Source organism: Strigops habroptila, chromosome 11 (genome assembly GCF_004027225.2).
Source record: "Strigops habroptila isolate Jane chromosome 11, bStrHab1.2.pri, whole genome shotgun sequence".
NCBI lineage: Eukaryota > Metazoa > Chordata > Aves > Psittaciformes > Psittacidae > Strigops > Strigops habroptila.
In genome coordinates, this window is record NC_046360.1 from 670,001 (window position 1) to 697,565 (window position 27,565).

The window sequence follows — 27,565 nt, forward strand, 5'->3', positions numbered from 1 at the left end:
TTTCTTTTTCTCCTCACTGGTACATGTCCAACTCGTTTCAGCTTTGTTTTATGGTTATAGGAATCAGGTTTATATGGTGAGTTATAAAGTAATAAAACATGGGGAAAAGGGTGTTTGTGGTTTCATTTAAGAATAACCAGTTATAATTAACCTTTGTACCAAAATGTCAATATATGTAAGGGCATTCAACCAGCAGTGATAGTAGCTCCCTTCGCATCCAGCCGTCAGGAGGAGATTTCTGGCTGGTTTGTGGTTTTAACGCTGCTGGTAGGAATGGAGCAGCACTGTGCTTGAGTGCCTGGTGGGGACGGGGAGCCTGAGCAGGGACGGGGAGCCCGAGCAGGGATGGGGAGCCCAAGTAGGGTTGACAGCAGCACCCAGCACCCATCCCCGAGCTGCCTCCAATTGCCCCTACCATGGGAGAGCTTCACTTTTGAAGGCATCAACCTCCTGCTGCTTTGACCCCAAAAACCCCTGAAGGGGAAGGATTTATCAGCCCTTTCCAGGGTTTTCTCCTGCTGAGACATTGCCTGTGAGGAACCAGGGAGGAGGGATGAGGTGGTCTGACCATGGGCAGCACGTGGGGCCGAGGATGTGCCTTTTGGTTGGAGTTAGGTTTGTGAATTGTAACACAGAGGGAAAGTCCCGATCAGGGACACAGCACCTGGGAGGTGGGAGCCGGTCCCCTCGCAGCCAGAAGATCATTCCTGCTTTTGAGAATTAATTGTCCTTCTTATGGCTCTAGGATATTTGTACTGCGAAGCGATGCATTGCCCTTAATCACAACAACAACAGCAACACTTCATGTGAGCAGGAAGAGATCTGAACAGTCATTAGGCATCTGAAATTGTGGTGCATATTAATGGGCAAATAACGTGTCTGAGCAAGGAAAAAATGTCTCTTGTAAATTACATTTTTAAAAGTTGATTCAAACTAAGCAGCGTGCCATAAATCTGTTAATTTTGGCAAGAGTCTGGAGTGAGCAGGGGCGACTCGAGTCTTTCTTCAAACAGCTTTTCAGAAACTGCCCACCCACTGCCGGGAGAGGGAGGAGTGGGAGGGAGGGGGGAAGCATCCCTCCACAGCATCCGTTCTCCAGCATCCCTTCCCAGCATCCCTCCCCAGCATCCCTCCCCAGCATCCCTCCTCAGCATCCCTCTGCTGTCCCTCTGCCCCTCTTCTGGGCACCAGCCTCTTCATTGTGAAAGGGCTGAATAAAATCAGACTTTTAACACAGGAAAAGAGGGGAAAATCTGTGTTTTCAAAGGAAACAACTTCAGCAATCTATGACTGGGAGGTGTCTGGATCCCATGTTGGCTGCCCCAGTGAATCCCCTTCATGAGGGGGTGCAGGGACACCCAGCAGGCACGCTGTGACAGCGGCACGCGATGGCCGTGCTGCCTGTTCCAGAACTGGTTTGATGGTTCATAACTGGAGAGATGAAAGAAGTGCCTGGAAGCGGAAAAGCAACCCCCAAATCTACAAAATATGCGACTTCTGCTACAAACTTGCAAACAGGCCCATATGTGATCCGTGAAGGATCTAAGATCCATTTATTTGCATGCATTCATCTGGGGCTGGATCACGGCCAAGCACCGAGCTGTGAAGCATGCCACTGCTCCTCCCCGGGGAGCAGCGCTCCACAAAGGACAGCCAGAGCCCTCCGCCTTCCCTAGGGACAGCCCCCATCTTCCCGATGGAGAGACATCGCCTTCCTGGACCTGCCTGCCTGGAGCGCCCCAGCAAAGTTGGGGCATTTCTGACCAGACATGGCCCAGAACTGGGAATGGGCTGGTGGGATTTCCAGGTCCAGCTTGGAGCTCCTCATCCACTGCTCTGGCTGGGCTGAACCAGAACGCTCCTCAGCATCTCTCCCTTTGGTTGTTCATAAGCACATAACGCTCCTTGTTTTGGAAGATGTCTTGTTTCTCTTCATGCTCAGGGCAGGTCACACCAAAAGCCTTTTTCTCCCTTTCATTAAAGCCTTTCTCTTTGGGGGGTTTGAACTGCCTGAGGGGTGAAGGGGTAGCACCCATCTGCTGTACCCATGTCCTGGGGGGACCATTTCCTGGACCCCTGCAAGGCTTGTGGTAACAAGGAGCAAGTTGATGATAAAACCAACAGCCGCAGGTTGTCTTCCCATGTGTGGCTGGGGAACCACACACCCACACGGCGACAGTCTGCTGCCCTGTACCGGAGCAGCTGTGTGTGTTCATAGGAGAGATGGGAATTGAGGAAAGCTGTTCCAGCCAGGGCTCTTCCAAGGATCAAACACTGGAGTATCCTTTGTGCTTGGCTGTGGGATGCACTTCTTTTATTACAACACACTAATAGTTTACCTTATTTACAATGATTATGTTCCCAGTTATGCTGCGTTGAAGTGGCTGCTTTCGTTAACCATTTATTACCTAGGGAGCTATTTTCAATATGTTCCACATGATTATTTTCCAGTACTGCAATTTGGTACTTGCTCAGCGGCTGGAAGGATCGTTTCTCACAGAGGTGACCTCCCCGCAGTTGGGCTGCATGTCAGTGTTTGAGGAATATACTTGAGTTGATGGGTAGGTTGTGAGCATCTCCTGACCTCAATCGTTTTCACACTGTGAGAACTGCTGGGAGTGGTTTGACACAAAGTGTTTATAATCTCCATCAGAAGGAAGCTATAATGGGGCTATCTTAGCAAAAAGGAGACAGCCACCAGCCTCCCTGCTACAGTGGCCTTGAGCTCTTCTCTGATTTGAGCATTATAATTAGGAAAGAAACAAGTTGTAATTAAATTAGGAGATGGAAATGCAGGAGTACAGCCACCACGGAGTGGGACTATGGGAGCTGCTGTCTGGCAAAAGGAGCAGTCAGAGGCAGCACAGCTGGGAGCAGGACGAAGACTTTGCTACTAACTCGCTCCTCCTACACCATGCATAAGTTGAGCACTGGAAACCAGTCGGGATCCTTAATAGGAATGGGTGAATTCTGGACTTTTGCTATGACAACAGTCTCAGGCTCCTGGAGAGCCTGGTTTTGTAGTCCCTGCTGGCACATGGGAGCAGGGGCTGGTGCTGGCGGTGCTGTCCCCAAGGACCCTTCCAGCATGGACATTCCCCCCACAGCCACTGTGCATGCAGTTGGTGCTGAGCTCTGTGACTGCCCCTGGGGTGTGCTGAGAGGGCTCTTTAGGGAAGGAAGCACTGCTGGCCCCTTGCTCTCCAGCAGGTCAGGGTTGTTGTTGGTCCCTTCACCAGCCAGTGAGGCAAAGCCATGGCATGGCATGTCCCACGGGATGCACTGGCTCTGCTCCAGGCAGGGACAGCATAGGTGCCAGGTTCTCCCATGCCAGCAATGCCACAGATACCCAGGCTGCCCATGGACTCCCAGGTACAAGCCTCAGTGGGAGGGATGGGGTGAGACAGTCGGAAGCTGGGATTGGTAAACTCACCCTATTTCACAGTCACCCCAAGGACTGCCCCTTTGCGGGGCCAGGCGCGGTGTGACAAGGCTTCCCCTTGTCCTAAGGGGCTGATGTGTGCACACACTCACCTCCCTCCTCCGCGAGGGCATGCGGCGATGTCACTAATACACACAAGGACGCAGCATCCCGGCACATCCCGGCCCTTTGCAGGCGCTGGGCGAGTGGAAGTGACCTGTGGAGGGTCAGGTCTGAGCCCGCTCCCCGTGGGGCCGGGAGCAGGGTGCTTCAGGCTCCGCTCAGCCACTCAGCCGCAGCGCTCCGGCCCCGCAGATTTATTTCCTGGCTTTTAGCCAGCCTAGGAATGAAAATACTCTAGAGGGTGAAAGGCTCATAGTCAAGAGCTCTTCACCTCTTCCCTGAAAGGACCTCTCATCCTCATTCATTCAGGGGTTTATTACCACTCCACTGCCTGAGAATAACTGTTTGCAAAGATAGAGCTTGCGAAAAATAAGCTGCCCAGGTGCCGAGTGCTCAGACCTGTCAGATCTGAACTCAAAGCAGAGCCTGTTCAGGTCTCTTCTTCCTTCTTCTAGCCCAGCTGATGGGCTTTTTAATTCCAAGGGCCAGGCAGTGGATTTAGCTGGTGATTGGCCACCAAAGAGCATCTTTATTAGCTCCTGGGTTTGGGGTGCTAAGCACAGCAGGTTGTAGCAATGCCCTTTTTAACTTTGCTGGCAATTAGCACTCAAAAATAGTGGGAGAAATGGGGCCAGACGTGTCCTACCCTACTCTTTGCTCTCTTAGAGCTGGACCCTGACAAGTTCTGGTCATTCTGTGTTGCAGAGCTACAGCACCATACGGTTCTGTTGCATTTATTTGCATTTATTCTGGTACTTTTACCCAGCTCTGGAAAGCACAGGGACAGGTCTCAGTGGTCAGCAGGAAACCGCTCCCTGACAAGGCAGTGTTTGCTGCTTCAAGCCGGTTTGTGCTTTTCAAGCAGCAAATCTTCAACCTCCACAAACTGAGAGGCTGAGGAAGCCAAAGGTGCCATGACAAACAAGGCTGGAGCTCTCCTGGGGAGCTCATAGCACAGTTCTCCAGCAGCAAGCACGGTTCCCAGCCCCAGTGCTGTAACAGGAGAGGAATTGTCTGTGTGGAGCCTCACCAGTGCCCAGGGCAGTGGGCACACCGATGGAAGAGCAGGAGAGACACAGGAAGGGAGGTTGTGCGGGAAGCAGGAGCGGGAGCGGGGCTGGCGTTGGAGTAAGGACTCTTCCCACCGGAGCGGGAGCCGCGTCTGCCACCCAGGCAGAGGCCCCGCACTGACAACAGCTTTGCCATCCCTGCGCAGGCAGCCTGCACTGCACCGAAACAGGCAGCTAGAAAGTAAACAGTGTCTGAAACCTATTCTCATTAGGCTAATTTACGAATAAATTACCATATTCAATGGCCTTATTTTTACTGCTCGTTAACAGGCCCATGATAGGATGATAATTATGGGATTTTAAGTGGCTAATGGCAGCTGGGGCGTCAAAAGCAGTTTTTACGAATCTGTTTATGGCAGGGAAGGTGACAGGAGGGTGGGACACTGAGATGTTGGAATCGCATGTCGGGGGAAAAAAAGCTTTAATTGTTGAGTATTTATTAGAGAGGAGGGAAGACTGTAATTTAAAAATGAAACTCTGAAAAACAAAAAGGAAATTAATTAGTCTCGGAGCGCTCTGGTGGCTAGTGCTTAAGGAGGACCTCAATGGGCTGCATGTGGCCTTCGAGGGTCCCAGGTCCCACCACTTGCTGCTGCCATCCCTGTGCCACTGGGCACTGGTTTTCTCCCATGCCACGGCACCGGTGCAGCCCAGTGATGCTGCGAGGACGTGAGGGGCTTTGGTGCACCAGGTCCGAGGGGTGCGAGGTCATGGTGCAAGGGGAAGCCGGATGGGCGCATCCCGGCTGCACCGTGCCACGGCCTCTCACCGGACAGGGCTGTACGCCTCCCTCCAGCCACCTCCCGCCATTCCCGCTTCCCCATTGCCAGTATTTCTTCTATATGTTTAGCCTGGCTGCTCATCATCTCCCATCTCCACCGATTCATCTTGATCCTTCAGTTTAGTATGCAGTGCTCGGAAAACAAACACGTACCAGACTGACAGTGGGAATAAATATCGTGGAGATGTTGATTAGCATTTGATCCCAGCTGGGCCTCTGGAAGCTGCAGCACTGGAATGCCTTGGCAGTTTTTTAATGCTGAATAATTTGATTAGATCAGTGGCTGAGCCTGCTGCTCGTGGTGAGATAAACCCTCCCAACGCCGCGGCTCCCCCCGTGCCACGCTCGCCCGGCTCCCTTCCTGGCTTGCTTGCTTTCTTTTATGGGGCCTTAAATACGTCGTTTAATCAACTCTACAATTTCAATTTAGCACAGTTGTTGACTCGCATGGATGATAAGGTTCTGAAGACCCCATAGATTGCTGCCTGCTTTAACAGTGCCATTTTCCACGGCCTCCTGGCTTTTGCTGCCAAACTGCAGCCCGGCCCAGCCACGGCCCAGCCAGGGAGCAGCGGAGATCCGTGAGCGTGGCCGAAGCTGTCGATCAGCCACGCAGATCTCTCCAGGCTCTCCAGTGTGTAGTTATGGCTGGGGACACGTCCCCGCACACGGTGACACGACGGCAACAACCAGTGGTTCATGTTCAAAAACACGGTAATAAGAGATTTTTTTTGTCCTTTTGAGACACAGAAAATGTGAGGACACAGGGAGGGAAAACTGCAATTACCCGAGACCTCGGTGACCGAGCCCAATTAAACACAGGTCTCTGAAATTTTCTTCTCCCTCCCTTAAGAAAGAAGCACGGGGCGCACTCCTGCACTATCGAAACCCCTTTTATTTCTAATCTAATTTAAATAAGACTGTAGGCATTCCTTTCCAACAGAAGAATAATCAGTTCAGCCAATGGCCAGTGAGAGTGCAGTGAACAGCCCTGACTCTCCTAGCACAGGTTTTCTTCTGAAGTACTCTGCTGATGGCTATTTTAAAGCACATTTTAAATATCTTCTTATCAGCAGGATATCATTTAAAAACACCCAACCTTTACCTGCCTCACTGCTGCCACTCTGCAGTTACATTTCTCCCTTTTCCCCCCTACATCAAAAAGGGAAAACCCTGAATTACAAACCCAGCATTTTCCATCTGAAAAGAATTATTTCATCTGAAAAAGCAAAACTGTGTTTGCAGCCACTGACCTAACCAAAGATAAATAAACAGGCAGAGACTTCTTGTGTTTACTTACACTTATTAGCATTCAGCAGAGGGTGTGAGGGTGATACTATCTGACAACCACCATTTCAAACTTTCTCCCCTTGGTTTAGTTGCTTGTGATTCTCACGCACAACAAACAACCCTGCTCCCGCGGGCTCAGTCCGCCGCCTCCCCGGCACATCTGGAGCACGTTCCACATCTGCAGGACAGCTCTGCCTGCGGGAGGCACCCAGGAGGCTTCAGCCGTCGGCGGAGGGGAAGGATGCAGCCTGCAAATGCACAGACACCTTTGTGAAGATCAGTGGCTTCTCTCTGCTCGGGAGGGACAGGTTTCACACAGTATCATGTAACAGAACAAGGGGTTTTCAGCTTTATTCTTTTTAAAAACCAAACAGAAGTCAGGAAAATACAAAGTGTTGCTCCTATTCTGTGGCTCCAACAATCAATCCCTTTCAAAGCGGGAAGCGCTGATTCAACTTAAAAAGGACAGCATGCCCGGCCTCTCACAGGCAGATACCTCTCTGCAGAGCTGTTTTCCCACAGACATTTGCCCAGGACAGGGCAATGAGCCTGCCCGGCCACGCACACTGGAGTGTCCATGACCTCCAGAGCTGCCCCAGCACCTACAGCACTGCTGCCGGGGAGGTCAGGGTGGAATTTGTTTCCAGGACCCCCCAATACAGAGCAGCCAAAGCCAGAGGGTGGCCCAGCAGGGACTGGACCTGCTCTAGTTCCCACAGGCTGGTTGGGTCCAACACACCTCTAACTGGCAAGAAGCCACCACATAGATGAAGTGTAAAGTCCAGTCTAAACTAGGAGCGGTCTGGTCTAAACTGCTGTCCCTGATATTTATCAAACCAGGTCTTATGGCTCATTTCCCATTACCATGGAGAGAATCAGTGCGAGACTCCCCAAACCCCGACCACCTCCACCCAGCTCTCCACGCAGCGATGGCAGCACCCTGCAAGAGCACCCCTGGGGTGGTTCAGGGCTCATGCTTGCAGGGGATGTTGTCTAACCAAGGATATTTTTTATGGAAATAGCCCTAAAGTGGGGCAAATGGACAACAGGGTCCTGGAAGGAGCTGCCTGTAACCCCCCAGAGCCTGGTGGAGCATGGCACATTTGAGCGCAACAGGTACAATCAAGACCCTGCTGAAACAAATGGGAGTGTAGCCACCAGCTTCAAGGAGGCTGAGATAAGTACATCAAATGAGAAGGTTTGATTTATGTTGAACATTAGATACATCTCCAACTGGTAAAAGAACATGTTAAGAGCATAAAAATAGCTATAGTGGCTCATCTCTGGGAGAGAGCAATGGCAAACACCCGCTGAAGAGCATAAGAACAGAGCAAGCGAACAATGATACTTCATCAAATACTCTATTAACCTCCAGTAATTTACGGCTCAAGATCCTTCAGAGCCAGAAATAATGTCTGTGTATGGATGTATGATGGATTTTTCTGCCATTAATTTGTCCAGTAACTTTTTGAACCCATGTAAATTTTAGCTTTCACAGTGTAGGTGAAAGAGCTCTCCTGTTGAACCACGCACGTGAGACCAGCCCCTCTTCCACTGCTCAGCTCCTGCACTGCCAGTCCCCCTTCACCCCCGTTGTTCTCATGTGGTGAGACACGACCAGCAGCTAACCCTGTTTTTTCAGGTCTCTGTTCCATCCCTCCTCAGACATCTCCTTTCCAGGCTGAACAGCCATACCCCAGGGAATCCTGCCTTTATCCCTGTTCACCCTTGGGGCCCCTGCTCTGGACCTCTCTATCGCCATCTTTTGTCATGAGTTAAGGACAGAATAATGCAGGATTCGAGGCAGGGCTGTCACAGTTACTTACAGCAGCATGGGGCTCTTTGGTCCCTAGCTTTCCCTAATAATTCCCAACATTTGGTTTGCTTTAGGCCACTGCTGGATGTCGAGCTAGTGTTTCCTGAGACTTACTTATTGCAGCCCTCATCTTTCACTCCTGAGCACTGGCCATCAGCACAGAGTCCTCTGTTCACATAGAGATGAGATTTCCAGTTCTACGTCCTCATCTACCTTGAATTTCATCTGCCTCTGCCCAGCCCCTCACTCCCTGCAACTATTGTAGCTGGCCCTGCCTTTAGAAAGATGATCAGGGTGTGCTATCAACAAATTCGGCCATCTCATCCCTTTTCTGGACCATTTACTGCCCCGTCTTCCATCACTGGCTCCAGCACAGATCCCATGAATCTCCCCTCTGAAAACACTTTGATTTCTTGACATGGTCCTTTAGCCCTGCCACAGGGAGCCACTGCTGGGCCAGTTCCTTCTTCAGGACTTTGCTGAAGGCCTTGGCCAACACCTCACCATCACACACTTGCCAGCTTCTCCTAAAGGAACCCAAAGCACTTGTCTCACAAAGCACACCCTCCAGCTGGTGGATAGTCCTACACATTGTGGTCATTTCTACCAGATTGTCTGAAGTGACAGCAGCTCACCAGCTCATCCCTGTTACTCTTCAGAAAAACTTGTTGCATTATTCGCCTTCTAGACATTTGGTACCAAGAGGATTTAAAATGAGGGAATATATAATATCAATATTAGATTTTTTTCATCACATTAGAGCTCTTGAGCAAATACTACCTGTTCACAGTTCTTCATAACTGTTTAGGTGATTTAGTTGCCTTAAAGCTCAACACTACACATCAACACTTTGAGACAGGTACAACCAAAATCCCACCATTGCTCTGCTCTCTGGGCTTGGGCAGTGGTTGCCTGCTCCGAGGTGAGCTGGAATGTCAGGATGTGTGGAAGCTGGTGGGCAGAGTATGTTACGGGCATCACTAACTGCAAAACACCATGGACACGGGTACAGGAGGCAAGACCTCAGTGTGGAAACGGTCACACTTCCAGCACAGGAACGCCTCCGAGGGCAGAGCTGCTGCAGCGACCGGATCCTCTGCATTCACCTCCCGTATACCTTCTGCAAAAGGTGCTTTGCATGAAATTAAGAATAGGATTTGTTTCTTCAAACTTTTGCAATTGTAACAGCTGCTTGTTTTGGTAAATTTGACAGGGACTCTCTTTTGTCTCTTTTTTTTTCCCTTTTTTTTTTTTTTTCAGAAATTCCATGGAAAGTGTTTTAAGAAGTGCTAACTGACAGGCCTACACAGGCTGCCTCCACTCAGGGAGCACTCTGCACAGTTGTTAACTTGTTAGACAGGAGCTAGATTACAATCATAAATAAATGATTTGCTGTCTCCTTACATTCAGACATGTAGCTTTTAAAGTGTAGCTGTCATCCCTGAATCAGATTTAGTCAAATGCTGTGTAACTGCAAAATTATCCTATCCTTACCTTTTTTTATTCTCCATATAATGGACAGTTAAATTGGATTTTCAAATTTGAAGTGCATATGTTTTTCAAATCCCCACAGGGTTGCCATTTTTTCATTTCTAAAGCAACTCACTAATGTTTATCATTACCACACAGAAATATTACAATTCTTAAGGGGCACCTTATAAAATCAGTACAGGAGAAATATGCTTTATCGTCTCAAAATGAAACCAATTTCTCAGCTGATTTGCAATTTATTTACATGTTAGCATTTGATTTTCTGCTGATTTATAGCCCCACATGCCTATGTCTTAGCTGCTTTCTAAATAAACACAATCAGGTCAGGAAAGCTAATACCAAATTATGCAGCTTTGTTCTAGCTTTACTCTATTAATGAGTTAAATCTTTTACCAAGAGTGCCTCGTCTCCCTTAGCTCTGAGTGCAGGGGGAAGTCATGCATGGTATTTTATAAGGCTCGAGTCCTGCTATGCTATAAATAACCAGGAGGTGTGGAGAATCCGATGGGGAAAATAGAGATCTCGGGAAAAGCACCACCAAAAAATGTGGGATCACAATTATTCTTTATTTTTAACTAAGCTGTAAATGCTGAGATTCAGCCACACTCAGGAACAGTGTGCTGGGGACACGTTATCTTACACAGCCATGTAAGACCTTCCCAGCACAGCTTTGCAGGGAACGCATCATGCACTGAACCCACTGTCAGCGCGCTCTAGCAATGGATGGATGGCCAGCACTGAGGACTGGGTTAGAGTAAGGTTTTTAATGGCAGGTAAATTATTCATTGGCATGTAAAATAATACGCTCAGCCTTAACTAACGTGGTAGTAAAAATAACCGCTGGCAAAGATCTCATATTTTCAAGGTTCAGTTCATTAATAAACAATATGAAAGCGAGTCGGCACAATGCAGCCAGGAAGTCCAAGTGACTTGATGGGTGATTCGGAGGGAGGGGAGCTGGGAATTCAGATCTGCATCAGTCCTGGGGAGGAGCACCTTTTTCACAATATAAGGTGCATGTGCAAATTCTATGGATAATTAATGCAACAGTTACTTCAGCAGCATCAAAAGACGCACTGTTTAATTCAACATCCTATGAGTGCAGTGTGACAGCAGAGAGGAGCATTATTCCTGGCAATGAGTGACAGAGGGCATCAAGCATTCTTCTGAAATGCTCTTGCATCTCCCTCGCATGGCACATCAGGTGTGTCTGAACTGCATTAATTACAGGAGGTACTGCCAGCCTGCGATGTGCATGCTCCTGCCCAGCTTACCGGGACGCCAGCCTACGCGGGCATCACACATGGACCATGGGAGCTACCAGTGCTGGTGCCAGGGATGTGAGATCTGGCACTGGGACATCCTGCAGGGGCTGGGGAGAGATCCATAGAGATCACATTGGCTGTGTCTCAGGCACTGGAGCACAAGTGTGAAAAAGCCAGAGCTCAGTTTCTTTGGAGAGGTCATGGTGTCTTTAGCATGGTTATGAACTAGATGCTTCAGTGCTGCCCTCCGAAGAGTCAGTGCCTGATGTCCACCCCCCCATGCTCCATCCAGACACACACACTGTGTCCAGGCAGCAGCGAGGGGTGTGCTGGATCTGCTGGCAACCTCCAAACCCTGCATCTTGCTAATTCAAAACCAAAGTGGGAAGAAGGAACCTATCCAGGGGTGAGCTGGCAGAGGAGGAATCGGGTTTGTGTCCTGGCCCAGCATCCCTTCCCCAGGCTGCGCTGCTGGGATACTCCCCCCAGGCATCACAGCCAGGCTTGCATGTTACTGACTGTGTAACAGTGGCTTTTTGTTTTTTCCTATTGACACTGATCGTAATTGTTAGCCCATCGATTGACACACAGACTCCTTGACAGAATAACAAGGAATGCTCCGTGCCAAATTATTCACTCTCTGCTGGCTAAATCGTGCTTCCTCCTGCAATCAAACTGCAGCCGCCTCCAGCGGGTGGAAAACAAAGGTCCTGTAATTCCGAGTGGGGATGCAAAGAGCCGGGCAAGAAACAGCAGAATGTCAGGTTCCCGGAGCTCCCACCGCCTGTCAGTAACAGGGATGTGACAGCAATAATGATACCTCGGCAGAGCCGGCCCTGCCGTATGTGCAGCCAGAGCAGCAGGGATACCCGGGAGGAAGAATGAACCACGCCAAGTGGAAAGGGCTGAGCAACCAAAAGCGACCAAAAGCAGGTCAGAAACCTCTTGTACCCTCAGAATTTGGATTTTGCAGCCCAGGGTTTGTCTTGCAAACATGAATTAAAAATATCAAGTCTGATTTTGGGCTGGTTTAAAGTCAGAGCGGCTCCTTTGAGGCCAGGCAAACAGACCAGCACAGTGCTGTTTGCCTCAGTAGGCAACACTGATTTGCAGTGGGTTGTGGCCCCATTCAGCTCCATGCTGGTGGTGAGCAGCTTTCCTCACCCTGCTTTAGGAGTTTGGAAGGAATCACCTGAGGCTGAACATACACTGGAGAAGCATCAAAAAAAGTACACTCCTCCTCCCCCAGGAAAGGTTCCGTTGCTGGAAATCACAGCTCTTCCCAGTTATTTCTTATGAATATTCATCCGTGCCAGGATCTCATTCAGCAAGGGAGACTGAAGAACCTGTGGGTGCTTATGCAAAAATACAGGCACTTGACACCAAAGATGCTTGTTTAGTTGATGTGAAATCTCTCCAGTTTCCTTTTCCCAGTATGTACACAGGCTTTGTGGGACAAAATACATCATCCAGCACATTGTTCATCAGAGACCTAGAATGACGCACAGCACATGGGATAGAGAAAGAAAACGGCCACCTAGGCAATGGCTTAAGGACATCCAACACATTCAAGGAGCAAAAAAATTCCTATGAATTTGTGCTGGAATAAGGCTTAAAGAGGGGACTGTCTATAGCATTTTGTATCAGAGTCATCTGTGCAAATCTGTGGCACGATCCCAAAGGGAACTCTGGCATGCTGGAGGTTGGGCTGGGCACGGATTAGTCAGGAGCTAGAAAGGGCTTATAAAAACCTGACATGAAAATGCTTTGCTTTGTGTGCATTTTTACAGCATGAGGCTATATACAGAGAGCTGTTATCCCACTGGCTGCTAGGCAGGAGCAGGGAAAAACAAAGAAATACATTTTGGGAAAAAGAAGGGACTTCAAAGGAGACGTCCTCACAGTGTTGCTGAAGAACCTCTCCTGGCGTTTGGGGAGCTGGACCCGCGCCATTTGCAGACACTTCTGATAACGCCCTTCCAGCCTTCCCTTCTCTTCCTTCCCTTTGTTTTGACTTAACACTGTTTCCAGTGCCGGTTTCCCCGTCCCTCCCGCAGGACCCTGCTCCGGAGCCATCCCTGCCCCGCTCCCCACAGGACCCCGCAGGGCTGGCGGCTCCTCCGAAACCTCGTTTTGAGAAATGAGGGCAGAGAAGGAGGGAAGTGGGTCCTCAATGACGTAAGTGTTACAGATCCCTGAAATAAGCTGGGCTCATTAATAGCTTTCCTAAACCCGCAGTCGCTGTGGCTGATCTCCTCCGTGGTAGTTTGCTGTGTGAGAGGGCTGAAATCTGCTGATGGATCTTGACATTTCGGATCCGTGGTGGGCCACATGCTCGAAGACCTGCAGCCTCCCCACCCTGATCGACTGCGCAGCTTCGCTGCTATGTGGCAGATTGTTTGGAGGGATCCATATCAGGATATTTTAGGAAAGTCACTGCTAGTATTGCTGTGAATAATCTCTCTGTGCATTGCACAAATCCCTTCCCCGATTGGAATTAGCATGGCAGCGCTGGAGCTTTCCGAGGGCTGCTGCAGGCGAAGATGAAGTGCCTGCTGCAGCGGCAGATGGACCCGCTCAGGTCTGCAGGGAAGAGCCTGTCTGTGCAGCAGCACCTTCGCTGTTATCCTAATGGGAGCCCAGCCTTGCGCCTGCAAGTGTTGTGGCATCGGGAGCCCCAGGGATCATCTGCCACCGGGATGATCCATAGGCACTGCTCATGAGCATCCTCCACTCCTGCGGTCCAGGCTGTGACACCCAGTGGGACCCACACCCCACCATGGCACGGGTCTGGGCACCCTTCTCCCCGACACTGCTCACCCTGCTTACAGCAGGGCACCAGCACTCAGCTCCGTGCTCTGCTGCTTCGTGAGAAGCTTTGGGGGCTCTTTAATAGACCACAGCAGAATGACTTTGTTCTCATCAGCCCACAAACTGCTTAATTAGTTAACAATTTACTCCAGATAAACCTGATCAGAGCTCCCTAGTTTGCAGTTTCAGCTGCCTCCCTGGTACCTCCGGCCTCTCGGGAGGGATGGGGATGCATGGGGGAACAGCACCGGGCACTTGCGCCCTTTCCAGCAGGATTCCCCCACTCCGTTGTGGAGCCACAGACTTGCTCAGCAGGGCCCCTTTCAGTGAACCTGGTTTCTCCAAAATACACTCACTTCAGTCGTGTTTTGTAGAAAGGGGGGGGGGAAAACCCTAAATATTTTCCTTGGGATAAGCCCCCATGTTAGAGCCATGTCCCTTTCATGCTGTTGCACATGGGCTGGTATTTAAGGGAGGGAATTATTGTATAACCCAGTGCCTGTGGGATTAAAAAAAATAAAAAAATAGAGTCTCCATGGAAATGGAGGCCATATCTTTTGAAAACTGTATCAGAGCTCTCTATCCTCTCCCCTTTATCATTGTATTTTAACCTACCAGCTGCATATTTAAGAGCAGAGCTTGCAGGATGATCTTACCCTTTTTTATTATTTTCCCTTATGTGTTAAGGGAGGGAATACTGACAGGGACAAGTGACAGCTCGCTAATTATTCCCTTACTGCCACTGCTGTTCTTGTTTTGGACGTGTTGCTCATTTTCCTCTGCTCTTCGCACTGAATAATGCATGGGTCCCTATCAGTATTCATGCAGTACCTTCGGGAACTGCCAGCCTAACTAGCTGATAACTGATTCAGTTTGTAACCGGTGCCTTTGGGAGTTGCAAGGAAAAGTAGCCAAGAACAAATTTAACACTTCTTTCTCATTGCCTTAGAACATCAAGGAGAGGTACAGCAGGACCGCGCATGAAATCCATTCGTTGCCTGGAGCTGTTGGAGGTACATAACCAGAGTACGTGCGTTTAACCCAGCGCGGTGCCGCCTGGGAGGTCAGCGGGCGATCCAGATGGGAGCACCCGGGAGGGAGAGGGCCAGGAAGCGCTATTCGGAAGCAATTGTTTTCAGCAGATGCCCTCTCTAGGTTCGCAGGGAGGTGCCAAGAAAAGCCACCCCAGAGCCATCTGTACTCTGGAGTCAGGAGCAGCGCAAGCCTGGTGCAGGCACCGTGCCCCGAGTTATCGGCAGCTATTGGTGCGGTACGAGCACATCGGAATGGCGATCCTGGGGCTGGAGCCAGCAGAGAGCAGGACTAGGCACAGCCTCTCCTGCACCGGGGAAATGCAAACTGCCAGTGCAGGGTACGGGGCTGCCCCTGAGCAACACACGGGAAGCAGAACCTGGCCCCTTGCAGCTAGGTCTGCTCTGCTCCAAAGCGAGCTCAGAGAGCACCCCCTCGTCCTGGGGAGAACATAAAGCAGATGAGGACATGTAAAAGCAATTTCCTCTCTTCTGCCATTAAATATGATTGTGAGCGGGAAGAATGGGAGAGCAAAATTTGGCATTTCATGTGTGCCACATTTGCTCAAGGTGAACAAACTGCCTATGACATTGCATACCCGTTTCCTTGCCCCACTGCAAAGACTGGACTCGTGTTACTGGGAGCTGCTCTGTGGGAAAGGGGCTGTTCCCTCTACAGAAAGGATGAAAATAGCACTGAGCAGTTGGCTGAATATTCTTACCCGAGCTTTTCATCTGACATGTGTCAGATGGTGTGACCTTAACCACCCTTAATGGCATGACCTTAACCATCACATTCACAGTTTCATCCCTCTCCAAGTGTGTGCGTATATATATATATATATTTTTAAACTAGCACCAAGGAGGAAGACATGCATTGGGTTTTGGATTGCATCAAAGTTGTCAGATGTGTCTTTTGAAGGAGCTGAAAGCAGATGGGGAGATGACCCTGGAAGTGTCCATCATGCCTCATGCGACAGCCAGAGGTTCAAGCAGGAAAATCTAAAAGGTCTGTCTTGGAGCTCGCACTAATAATTCTTTCACTGGTTCAAACAAAAGGAACTTTGCTGAGAAAGTTTAGAAGTTCCTCTTCCAAGTACAGACAATCCAGCTGAATGCAAGACAGTCAGTGAGTGAGTTCATAAGGGACAATGTTCTTGAAACTCAGCCAGACTCAAGAGCAGCTCCATCAAGATCTAACAGAAGAGTCACAGCTGAACCATGCACATTCCCCACCACCAGCTGAGCACTGGCAGCCACAAGTGCTGCCTTCAGTGGGAGCCCTTGGACATGGGGGTGAGCACCAGGGTGTTGAGGGACAAGGCGACCCCGCTTGAGAGTCCCTTAACTCAAACAAAGCTCATTTAACTTACTTTTAATTGATTCTTCTCCACTGTTCCCACCTCAGGCTTTCCTGCACTCTCCTGCAAGCATGTGCCATTCTTGCTCCAGTACCACGAGGAAGACAGAAAACCTGTGTCATCTGCCCCATCAGCCCTTCCAGAAACACGCAAATGAGGGATTCACTGACAGCAACAATTGGGGAGGGGGGAGAAGATCAACCTCCCTCCTCCTGGGTTCTGCAAAAGTTGACAGCAGTTTGTATTTAGAGTCTGCTAAAACCCAGGCTAATTGGGCAAAATTAGTGACATCTTTTAAAAGGTAAGAAGAGAGTTGAATAATGCTGATCTCTCTCTCATGCTGTCTATAATTACAGCAAAAAAAATAGGATGTCAATGGGAAAATGAACTAAGGAATTGAAAATCTCCTGGTAATGACTGCACTCGTACGCCTTGCCCCCAGCCTGCCGGAGAAGTTTGGCTTCAGCTTCAAGACACACATTGTTAGCTTGGCAGTGTCACTCCTGTGCCTGTTTTGGGAACAATTTCCCCTAACCATAGTAAGCCTTGGAAAGACATCCACCAGTGTTTGTGGTGCCCCTGGGGAGCCCCTTGGAAGACAAGAAAAAAAAACCCTCAAGATACTGTATGTCAGTCTATCTCTCACTATAATTATCTTTATTGATTGGGGAATCATTTACATTTCCATATCTCCAAGTTTCCTGTTAGTGCCACTGTTTAGATGTGTTCATGGATCAGATTTCAAGAGATTTCATCCCAGAGAAAAAAAAAGCCTTGTTATGTATGAACTATATGCAAATGTCTAAAGAGAGGTGATGGGGCTTTATGGCAAGAAATAACACTGGGAATCACAGTGTCAGTGGAAGCGGCCGTGTCAAAGCCATTTTTCACAGCACCCCCAACACACAGCAACACCCAGCACAGATTTCCTCCATTTAGAAAGCCCAATATTTACTGAAAATAAAGGAGAATAGAAATGCAGGACGATACAAAGCCACCAAACCAGAAATTCTTCTTTTCTGTAGGTTTGCAATATGTCCTGAGGGGATGGCTCCTCTTGGAGACAGGTAGACACAAATATCTGCTTAACCAGGGCTTGGAAGCAGTTGAGGCTGGCTCCTCAGAGCATGCTCTCCCCTAAATACTCAGTTCTGCCATTAGAAGGAAGCCTGCTTGTGTTCTTTATGGCTTCCCCATTGTGTAGCTCCATAAGTCTGCTGCTGCTTGTGGGTGGCAGAATTAACCAGCTGAGATCTCCTTCACCCCAAAACCCCGGTGCCATGCAGGGTGCCCAGATTCAGCCTTGGGCTGTCTGTCAAGGAAAGCTGCGTCTGCTCCTTTGCTGGTGGATGCTGACTGGGTGTAGGGAAGCAGCAAAAATACCTGTTCATGACAAGAGGTGTGCAATGATGCCTGGAGCCTGAGGAGTGAGGTTTCAGGTGTGGTGCTGGCAGTAACTAGCCAGTAATTGTTATGCCTGCAGGAATTAAAGCTGCAGAGTGGTGCTGCTCCTCACCAGCGCCCAGCTGGGGGACAGGGAGAAGGAAAGAGCAGGAGAGGGTCTTCTGCATCCCCTCCTGCATCACAGAGGCCCTAGCCACAGCACCTCAGGGACCAGATGTGGACACGTGCACTGCAGGCGAGAGCACTGCATCCCTGCATCGACCCGGTACATCCCAGATCCAGGGCTCAGACCCATCCATGCCCTGACTCGGCGGTCAGGGTGCAGACGTCTCTGGAAGCAGCTGCCTGCTTCCCTCTCCCCAGCCCCTTACACACTGCCTGCTTGGTCTCACCCAGACTAGACACAGAATCATGCTCCAAAATGGATGTTTTTCACATTAAAGAGCTGCACAAACATTTTATTTCCCATTTGTGGCCCTTTTGCAAACAGCAGAGAATCCACTCTTTCCTCCAGAAGATTTGTGTCTGAGGGAGCTCCCAGGCTGACATAAAGCTGCCCATACTTTCAAGAGGCCTCTCTGGTAAGCTCTTATTTCTTGGATTCCTTCCCAAAATGAGGCAGTATCACTTATGGGAAGCAGCGAACAGGAGTGATATGAAGCATTGAGAAAACCTTCCCGTTTCAGCAGAGGCACAAGTGTCATGTCTCTACAGAAATATCAATTATATTTCCTGTACAGCTAATGAGATAGCAGTTGGCAAACATTAGCAGGTAAACAGTCAAACACAGCCTAGCACATAGTTTGGTCTTTCTGAATTACATTTTCCCATTATCAAAGCATCCCTGAGCACTGCGCCCGCTGGCAAGCCCAGATAAAGAGCCCATAATAACCAATGGAGTGGAGTGAAATGCATGAGGGAGCCCCTTCCTCCTCCGGTTCCCAGCTAAACAAACCCCCCCGGCACCTCCAATGGGAACAACCACCACCACTGGAGCATGGACCATCATCCCTCAGGCCCCTTTTAATCCTGTTCTGATGCCTCAGGGACAGCCAGGACCTCAGCCCCATCCCCACACCAACCACAAGCATTGGAACAGGCTGCCCAGGGCAGTGGTGGAATCACCATCCCTGGAGAGATTTAAAAGACATTCATATGTGGCACTTGGGGACATGGTTTAATGGTGGACTTGGAAGTGCTGGGTTATCAGTTGGACTCAATAAGCTTAAAGGTCTTTTCCAACCTAAACCATTCTATGGTTCTATAAGAGAGCATATCTGATTTAGCATAATTATTAATCCCATATGTGGCTCATGAAGGGAGGAAAAAGCAGTAATTAACTGCAGTCATAAGTTAAAAGAATTGAATGCATGTTTCTTGCTTGCCTAATATCTGGCAAAGGCTTCATGTTTACTCAGTCATCTGCTGCTGACTCAGGAGGTTTTTCTAACCCATTGTGCACTCCCTTTGTCCTGGCCATGGGCACGTGGGGGTTGTGGGATGCCCTGTATCTCCCAAACATTTCTGCACTCAAAGCAATACCGCCAGAGCCAGCACCCACCATGCACACAGGTACACTCCTGCCTTCCATATGCTAACCCCACAACAAACAGATTTTGGGCTTAAATGTCAAAAAGCCACAGATTTCTACATGAAAACAAAAGCAAACAAAAAAATTAGGTGTTCATGACATGCTACTTGGAAAAGAGATGCTGGGGGATACAGGAGAAGAACAAGGATCAATTACTGACACCAGGTACTAAAGAAAGTATCAGAGAAGAACTATCAGGCTGCAGGAGGGAAGAATCAAGCTGAATAGTTAAAAACCATTACAAGAAGTGAGAAAAAGAAAAGGAATGGCCAAAATCCCCAGAAAAACTGAAGGGCAACAAGCTACAAAACCACAGAGAACAAGTACCTCAATGAATGTGATAGCATCAGCGATAGCACAGCATGGCACAGTACTTCATGACATAACATCTCATGGTCCCATCAGCCCTACAAAAAGCTCTAGGCCACTCACAGCCAGCTTTTAAAGGGTGTTGGGAGGGCCTTGTCCTGCAATTCTGCTCCTCACAGGTGGAAACCTAGGGCAGGTGAAGCATATATAAGGGTAAGGGCAGCAACCACACAAGAAAATGAGTTTAAGTAAATTTTGTGGGGTGTGGCCTTGTAGCTTGAGAGAAGGATCAAGCACATGGTTTTAGTATGTGCTTTTTCTGAAACAAAACCAGTTCTTGTATTTTATGAGACACTGGTGTGCAGTTTTTTAGTAGGGGATGATGCACGTCTTTGTCTACAGATGATGTTCCTGCTCATTGCTGTTAGGAGCAACTTTCTTGCTGCTGTTCCATGAAGCTATTTTGGAAAGCTCTTCGACTGAGCATAAGGTAACCCTTTGGGGAAAAAAAACCCCAACATGAATTAACTGCAGTGTACTGGTAAGCTGTGAGCAATAAGGACATAGACTTCTACCTTGTCCTAGTGAGCTTCTAAATCGCTCCTAGATTAAGCTTAATCTGTCTTAAACAAGGGTGAGTTATGAGCTCTCTGAGTTGTTTCCCTCAGGCATTGGAAGGTTTTAGAGTTTGTCCTTGCCAGGGTCAAGATCTGCTTTGAACCACCTGACTTGAGGATGTGGAATGAGGTGGTGGGAAGCTGAGTGCTTGGGGCAGGTTCCTGCTGCAGTTGGCTGGTTCCTGCCAGGTGGTGGTAGAGCTGGTCTTGCAGGAGAACATCCATTCTCTGTGTCCTCCTCTAGTGTTTCACATATTAAAGAGCAGGCTCAGAAATACCCTCTGGAGCAGTATGGACTCGCAGCGGCTGTGGCATTGCCCGAAGCTCCGCATGCCCAGGCCTGGGTCACACTGCGCTGCTCTGGCCAGGTCTCCAGCAGCTCCGCATTCCCACCCAGCCCTCCTTCCCTGTTTTTTCTTGCTATTCCCTCCATCCAGAGGATCATTTTTCAGACAGCCCCTGTGCTTTGCCCTGCAGTCAGACTATTTAGTCTGGTTTTGGTGACCCTGTCTGACTGCTCAAGAATAAGCTCTCAGGTTTCTCTTTTCTCTGCAATCACTACACTTTTTTTTAAAACAAGTACATACCTTTGAGCCTCAGCCTTTCAGAAGGACTTAAGGTGGTCCCATTCTCCTTCCTCTGTGTGAACAGAGGTACTTGGAATAGTGCTGGGATTTGCATTCCTTTGTGATTGTGCTGCGGGAGTGCAGGGTTACCTTCCCTCCTAGTCACTGCAGAGTGGCTGTTCAGAGCTAACATTTACTGAAAGAAGGTGGAAAACGAGGAATACCCATGTTCTAATGTACAGGCAGCACTTATCTCTGAGGTCTACAGCAAAGGCATGGCTAGAGTTTTCTTTGGAGAAGTGATGATACACTTTTTTTGTTTGACTAATACGTGCTGGAAAAGCCCATTGTGCTTTAAATGTGAACTCCAAAAGCTTTTCGAGATTTTCGAGCCAGGAGCTCTTTCCTTTGTGCTGCTCAGCATTGTCCACAGCCCCAACAAAGGTTCACTCTGCATTGTGAGCTCTGTGCCGAGTCAGCACAACAGCTCAGGGATGGATGGCTGCGCCTGGGCACCAGTTAATTTGGGTATAATTACTACACACGGAGTAGCTGATCGCTCATCATGGGCTTTACGTTTTAGATGTCACTCCAGCTTCTAAAATACAATGGTTGCTAAATGTGCAAGATGGCTTTTTAAAAACCTGGGCTCTGGAAAGGGTTAAAAGCGTGAAATCCCTTTCTTCATAAATAACAAGCAAAGAATATAGTTTAAAAATAAAACATAAGGGATTGATGCCATATGATATAAAATTTCTGGAGCTTCACACTGGAGCAGTAAAAGTGCTGACTGTGACAAGCCAGGGAGGCCTCTGCATCGATCCGAGAATGAAAGTTACGTGGTGCCCGGTGCTGGGCTGGGACAGGCGGTTTCATCCCGATTTATTGGGCCTGTGCAAAGCACAATCACTGCTGGCTGCAGATCATTCAGCTGCTGTGTGCTAATGAAGTCTGTGTTAATTAGCCACTGTGGATTGATTTCCATGATTTGTCTGTCTCAGCCTCTCAAATGGGTCTGGAGGAACTTGGTGCTTGACCTTCAGTGCACTCAATGAGAGCGGGAGACGCCTCGCTCCGAGGTTTCAGGAGAATCTCACTCTCTGGGGCTCATCCCAGCTCCAGGATTCCCTCGGGCTCTGCTTCCCCTCCCTGCTTCCACCACAGGTTTGAGGTTGGGGGTTATTTCTATTTCAATGATTCTTACTGTGGTGGAGGGAAGAGATGGCGACTTCCCAGTCTGATGGGTGAGACTCTGGGGTGGCAGGGGCCGAACCCCCATTGCAGCCCCGCAGTGGTGTTGCAGGGGCCATCAGTGGGAAAACCATCAGGAAATTGATTTTAAAAGGTGTGTGGAGGGGTCCCTGCACCCCCTTCCACCACACACCCAGCAGCTTTTCAAGTGGAACAGCCTGCAGCTATTACAATAAACACCTCAGCCGCAACCTGTCTCTCATTTGCATATTAGCAGCCTTAATTTTGATGAAATATGCAAATGTATGCAAAATGAAATTCATCTCATAATGACACAAGGCGATTAAACAATTTTTATGCTTAAATATTCTGTTTAATGAAATCAAACAGACCCATGCGTGTGACAAATTTGCCTCAGCATGGAGAAATTAGTGGGTATCAGAAAACTAACACAGAATCCCAAACATGGAATGTACTGTGCTGGGCATTGAAATCGCCTCTTCAGTGTGGAAATAATCAGTGTTTCTGATAACCAAATGAACTGGAAATTATATTACAGTGAACTGCTAAAGTAAGTTAGTGGCAAGGTACTTTGTTTGCTACTCCAAAGAAATCCCGTTCTCCAGCCATCTTTTATTTATGTTCCAGATGTTAAATTGAGTAAACACGCTTCCAGGTTCTTTTTGGGTGTTTCTGTGGTTTAAGGGCAAAGGTGATGGTGCAGCCTCCTTGGTGGGTCTGGTACCATGGGACACATCCTGTGCTGGTGGTGCTGGTCCCTGCTGGCATGGTGCTTTATCCTGGCACAAAACTTTAAGCCAGGTCTGGGGTCTGGTCCCCTGGTCAGTGCTGAGGAGTACTTGGTGCAGAGGGTCCCTGCTCCAGCCCCATTCCTGTGGGCACCTCCTGCGCTGGCAGCAATGGGCTTTTGTTCTCCATCCATCAAGTCCATGGCACAAGTTACGTGCCTGTATCCAAGGCACACCAAAGGTGGCAGTGATGTGAGCTGAGGGGAAGTAACCCTCTCTTTGAGAAGCATCCAGTTAGGAACCATTTCCAGTTTGGTGCCTGTTCCTGCTCCCCGGTGAAGCAGCCCCTTCCTCCTGCAGACCTCTGCAATCCCAGCGCGGGAAACATGATCCTGGGGCTCCAGCCAGTGACTCCCAGTCCTGGTGCTCAGCCTGTTACCGTTAATGGCTTGTCCAGATGGCATTGCTTTCCTCTCTCAGTTCAGATATGATAAACCCCAGGTAATTTAATATCAGCCCCATGCACACTTGTGCTTTATTTTTCTGTGGACTATTTTTATTACATGTAAGTTTGAAAGGAAGTTCCTGCTGATGATTTTCCCATGTTCCAATTAAATTTGTCGTGCTGAATAACAGGGAAATTCACAACTGGCCTTGTTTTCTAGGCCCAGAGGTGCTGAAGGTCTGAACCCCTCATCAGGGGTCACCTGATGAGGTTGCACTCCAGGATGTATTTCCCAGCACTTACTCTGTTGTCTTATTTGTGGTTTTGTTTTGCTTTCTGCATGCAAAATGGAAGTTTCTACTGCTTCCCTTGGGTGTCTTTGTGCATCTTTCGCCAGGAAAAGGGAATAAATCAGTGCTTGGGTCCAACTCTTTGTACCTCCCATGGAATATTGGCACGGAGGCAGCTTGCACCCTACCTCCTCGTCCTCCTCCTGCCCTCGCTCTGAGGAGCTGGATGGCAGCACCAAGCCTGGTTCTTGGTTCAGTGTCTGGTGGCTCTTGCTTTCCTCCAAGAGCCCCTTCCTGCCACGGAGGGGTCTGACTGATGCCCAGCATGTAGCTTTGCTCCAGCCCTGATAAGACCAGCATGTTTCCCTGGATTGAAGCAATAGCAGGGTTGGAAACAATCTTTGCTTTCATCCGTCATTGCAGACTCATCCCAAATTTTATGTCTGGAATCTTTTTTGCCTCTCCCATCAGAACAGCATCCAGATTTTCCCGTTTCCTCCCTCTCACTCCCTCGTGTCTCAGCTCTTTCAAGCACTGTCTCCCAGCCATGTTTCTCTTGGTTGTATTCTGCATTTTCCTAATTCTTCCAAGTCCTGCATCTCTTGCTGTTGGTATCTTCAATTTATCCCAGTTGAGTTTTATCTCTAAACTCTATTGGTAGTGTTTGTTCTCTCTTTCAGAGTACTAACTGTGCTTACAACCCCTGTGACACTCATCCCGCTGCTCCATGCAGGGCTGGAGGAGCAGCCCTAGGGCTCCTGCTCCTGAAACAGCCCCAGGTGAGGGGTGCTGTTGCTGGGGGCAGCTCTGGAGCTGTCCCACACCCACCCAGGCTTTGTGCATCTGGAAATACCATCGCTGCCTCCTGCTTCACAGAGTGTGTTTTAACTACTGCTCCCTCCTGGCCTCACACTCCCCTGCGCAGCATGGCCCTGACTTCCCCTCCTCTCCTTCTGGGCTGTCAGGGTGTAATTGATGATTTTAGGGAGTAGTTGACTCAAGCTGCCTCGTTCTGCTCTGTAAGTTCATTCCCGCAGCCTGGAGCCGGAGGCCGGTGCCTCGCTGTCGGAGCGGGGGGTTGGAGCTGGGCACCTCTGGCCAGGCTGGGGCGGCTCCGGCTCTGCCCAGTCCCATGGACATGCCCTGATACGTGGTTTGCCCTGATGGACAAGGGCATCGCAGGGAGCACGCCACGTCCTGCCGTGTTATGCTGTCCTGCACCAAGCTGTGTCGTGTTGTGCCATGCTGTACCATACTGTTCCATGCTGCGCCAAGCTGTGCCATACCACACCACCATGCGGAGCCGTGCTGCATGGAGCATGTCTCCCCAGTTTACGACTGGGAGCTGCACCAGCATTTCTGGCACCTTCCTTCCCCCATGGGAGACCCTGGCCCCATGGCTCTGGGCAAGGGGTTGGCTGCACTGGGTGCCACTGCACTGGGTGCCTCTGCCCTGGATGAGGCTCCCTTCCCTGTGCCAAAGCTTACACAGTGCTGGGAGCGGAGCTGCAGCTGAGGCAGACCCCTGCCAGGCCTCATAGCACAGCCATGATGTAAGAGCAGCAATCAGCAACCCCCCCACTCCTGCGGGAGAGTTAACCCTTGCCGGGAGGGACTTGCGGGCACTGCTTCCTGCCCACGACATGCGGGTTTGCCCCTTGCCTCAGGATGCTGCGGCCCAGCCGCTTGCACCCGCCCTGCTCTGCAGCACCCCGGTACCTGCGGGATGTCTTTTTCCTCTGGGAGCATCCCGGGAAGTGTTGTCCACACTGATGAAGTCAGGGGGTGTTTTTCCATGTGGAGCACTGGGCTGTGCTGGCTGTGTGGTCCGTGCTGTGATGATGTGTGGCCGTGCCAGGCGGCAGCCCCGGGTGTTCCACAGCACCACGTCCCCCAGTCCTGGCACTCAGCAAGTGCCATGACCCGTGTCCCGGCCTCATCCTCTCTCCTCTGCATTTAAATCACTCCTAAGGCAACAGGTTATGGGCTGAGAAGTCCTTAAATTATCTGAGAAAGTTTATGAACTTTCACAGCATAAAATAAATGTGACATTTCCTCACAATAATAAATGTTCATCAGAAATTACTTGATCCAAACAACCTTGTGCTACGAAGCCACCAGGCCATGAAAACCCTTTGACAAAACAAGGTCCTTTAAATGTGGCTTTGCTGGAATTAGGGCTGATTGTGATCAGATGGCTCAGTATTCTGACCTTGTCCTATTCCCATTGTTTTGACAATCCACTGAATATTTGTAGTAGTTGACTCTGGATGAGCATTCTCCCAAAGTGAGGCATGTGCAGCTGCTGTGTTCATCTTTCTGGATGGATTTAGCTTGATCAAGAAGAGGTGATGTGCCCAACGCTTTCACTGCTGCGCTTCTTAAATAGGCCATTTTGGACTAATAGAAAAGGATGCAGGAAGATGTTCTTCATCTAGAGACCATGTAGCGAAAATGCACCCTGGTTATAATGGTTAGGACTCACACTGTGCTGGTGCTGGGAGCTGTGGCAGCTCCATTGCGGCACCCAGGAGCTGTGCTTGCATTTGTGGAGCTCTGGGGAGCAGTCCTGGCCCTGTCCACATGTGGTTCCTGCACTGGAGGGTTTCGTTCAGGGACCAGACAAGCAATGCCTAAATAAATAGGCAAAGTGGATGCAGTTCCAAGCTCGTATCATGTTACAGTAATCAGAGGATAAAATTGTTTTTCTCTGTGACCTTGTTACAACCATTTGTGAAGTCTGTGGAGAAGACTGCACGTCTACATCAGCCCTCCCCTCGGAGAGCATCGCTGCTCCTCTCTGATGTCAGTTAAAGAGGAGCGTTCCATGGGGAAGGGGACGCGGGAGCGCGCGGCGCTGCGGGGGCTCTCCGAGGAGGTGGGTTGGGTTTGGGATGAGCGCGGTGGGGAGCTCCCATCCCGGGAAGGCCCCGGTTGCACTGGTGCTGCGCAGCGGGAACCGCGTGGACGGGTGGAGCCTCATAGTGCTGTTAATTGACTTCCTTTTGGTAGTGTGAGCTGGAGTTTATTGTCAAACTCCCGGCACAATTGGAGGGCTGCCTGTTGTTATCAGTCTAAATAAATACGGGTTAACAACAAATCTGAAACAGCTGCTTGGGATGAGGCTGTCTCCCTGTTAAGACATTCCCAGTGAAGTGCCTCAGACATGGAGGGGGAGCCCCAGCACTGAGGAATGTGGCTGGAGGCCGCTCGCCACGACTTCGGCCGCTGCCGTCTGCATCTGACTGGCTGTGCTGGGGCTCTGACCTCTGTGGGATCACCGATGCTCCTGGGAATGCTGCTGGGCAGCATGGCCACTGCTGCCCCAGGGCAAAGCTTGACCCGTGCGGGGCTGGGCTGGGGTCTCACAGCCCCTTCCTCATGCACAGCAGTGCTGGGAATGGTGCAGTGCTGGCTGCCAGCCCCAAGTGTCAGCGGAGCCCTCTGTGCTGGTGAGGCTGGCGATGCTCAGAGCCCTGGGATGCAAAAGCATGTCTCAGGCTTTGAAGCCATTCCCAGACTCCTCTTGAACAAAGGCAGCTCGTACCAAAGAGCTGAAGCGCGAGTGAAAAGCTTTCCAAAGAGCCAGGATCCAGGGTGCAGGCACTGAGGATGAGGATGGTGCTGGCAGGTGCTCTGGAGCTCCCTGGGGCTCCCCAGCATGCAGGGTCAGGGACTGAGCTCAGCCATCCTTGGAGATCAGATGAATGCAGGGGGAGGGAGGGAGGGCTTTCTCACAGGAACCTTGTGGGAAAAGCAAAACCTCTGTCGTGGTTCACTAACTGCCCGCCTAATGCTATCCCCGAGGGAGCCGGTCAGGCGTCATAAACCCAGGCAATTGGCCCCGGAAATAGGTGAAGGGGTGTAAATGTGCTGAAGAGATGTGAATGTGCCACCCCACCGGAGCTGCTGCAGGTACCTCACGGTGTCTGGGATGGGGGCT

At 49.8% G+C, this 27,565-nt stretch overlaps 1 long non-coding RNA gene across 1 annotated transcript; it reads right to left on the bottom strand.

Annotated features, from left to right (window-relative positions):
• Positions 1–6,681: 6,681 nt before the first annotated feature.
• LOC115614429 lies at positions 6,682–19,923 on the bottom strand. The gene is made up of 2 exons (XR_003993724.1): positions 19,783–19,923; positions 6,682–6,933 (listed from the first exon to the last, which is right to left on the bottom strand). It is a non-coding gene; the product is annotated as an uncharacterized LOC115614429 (long non-coding RNA).
• Between the last annotated feature and the right edge of the window lie 7,642 nt (positions 19,924–27,565).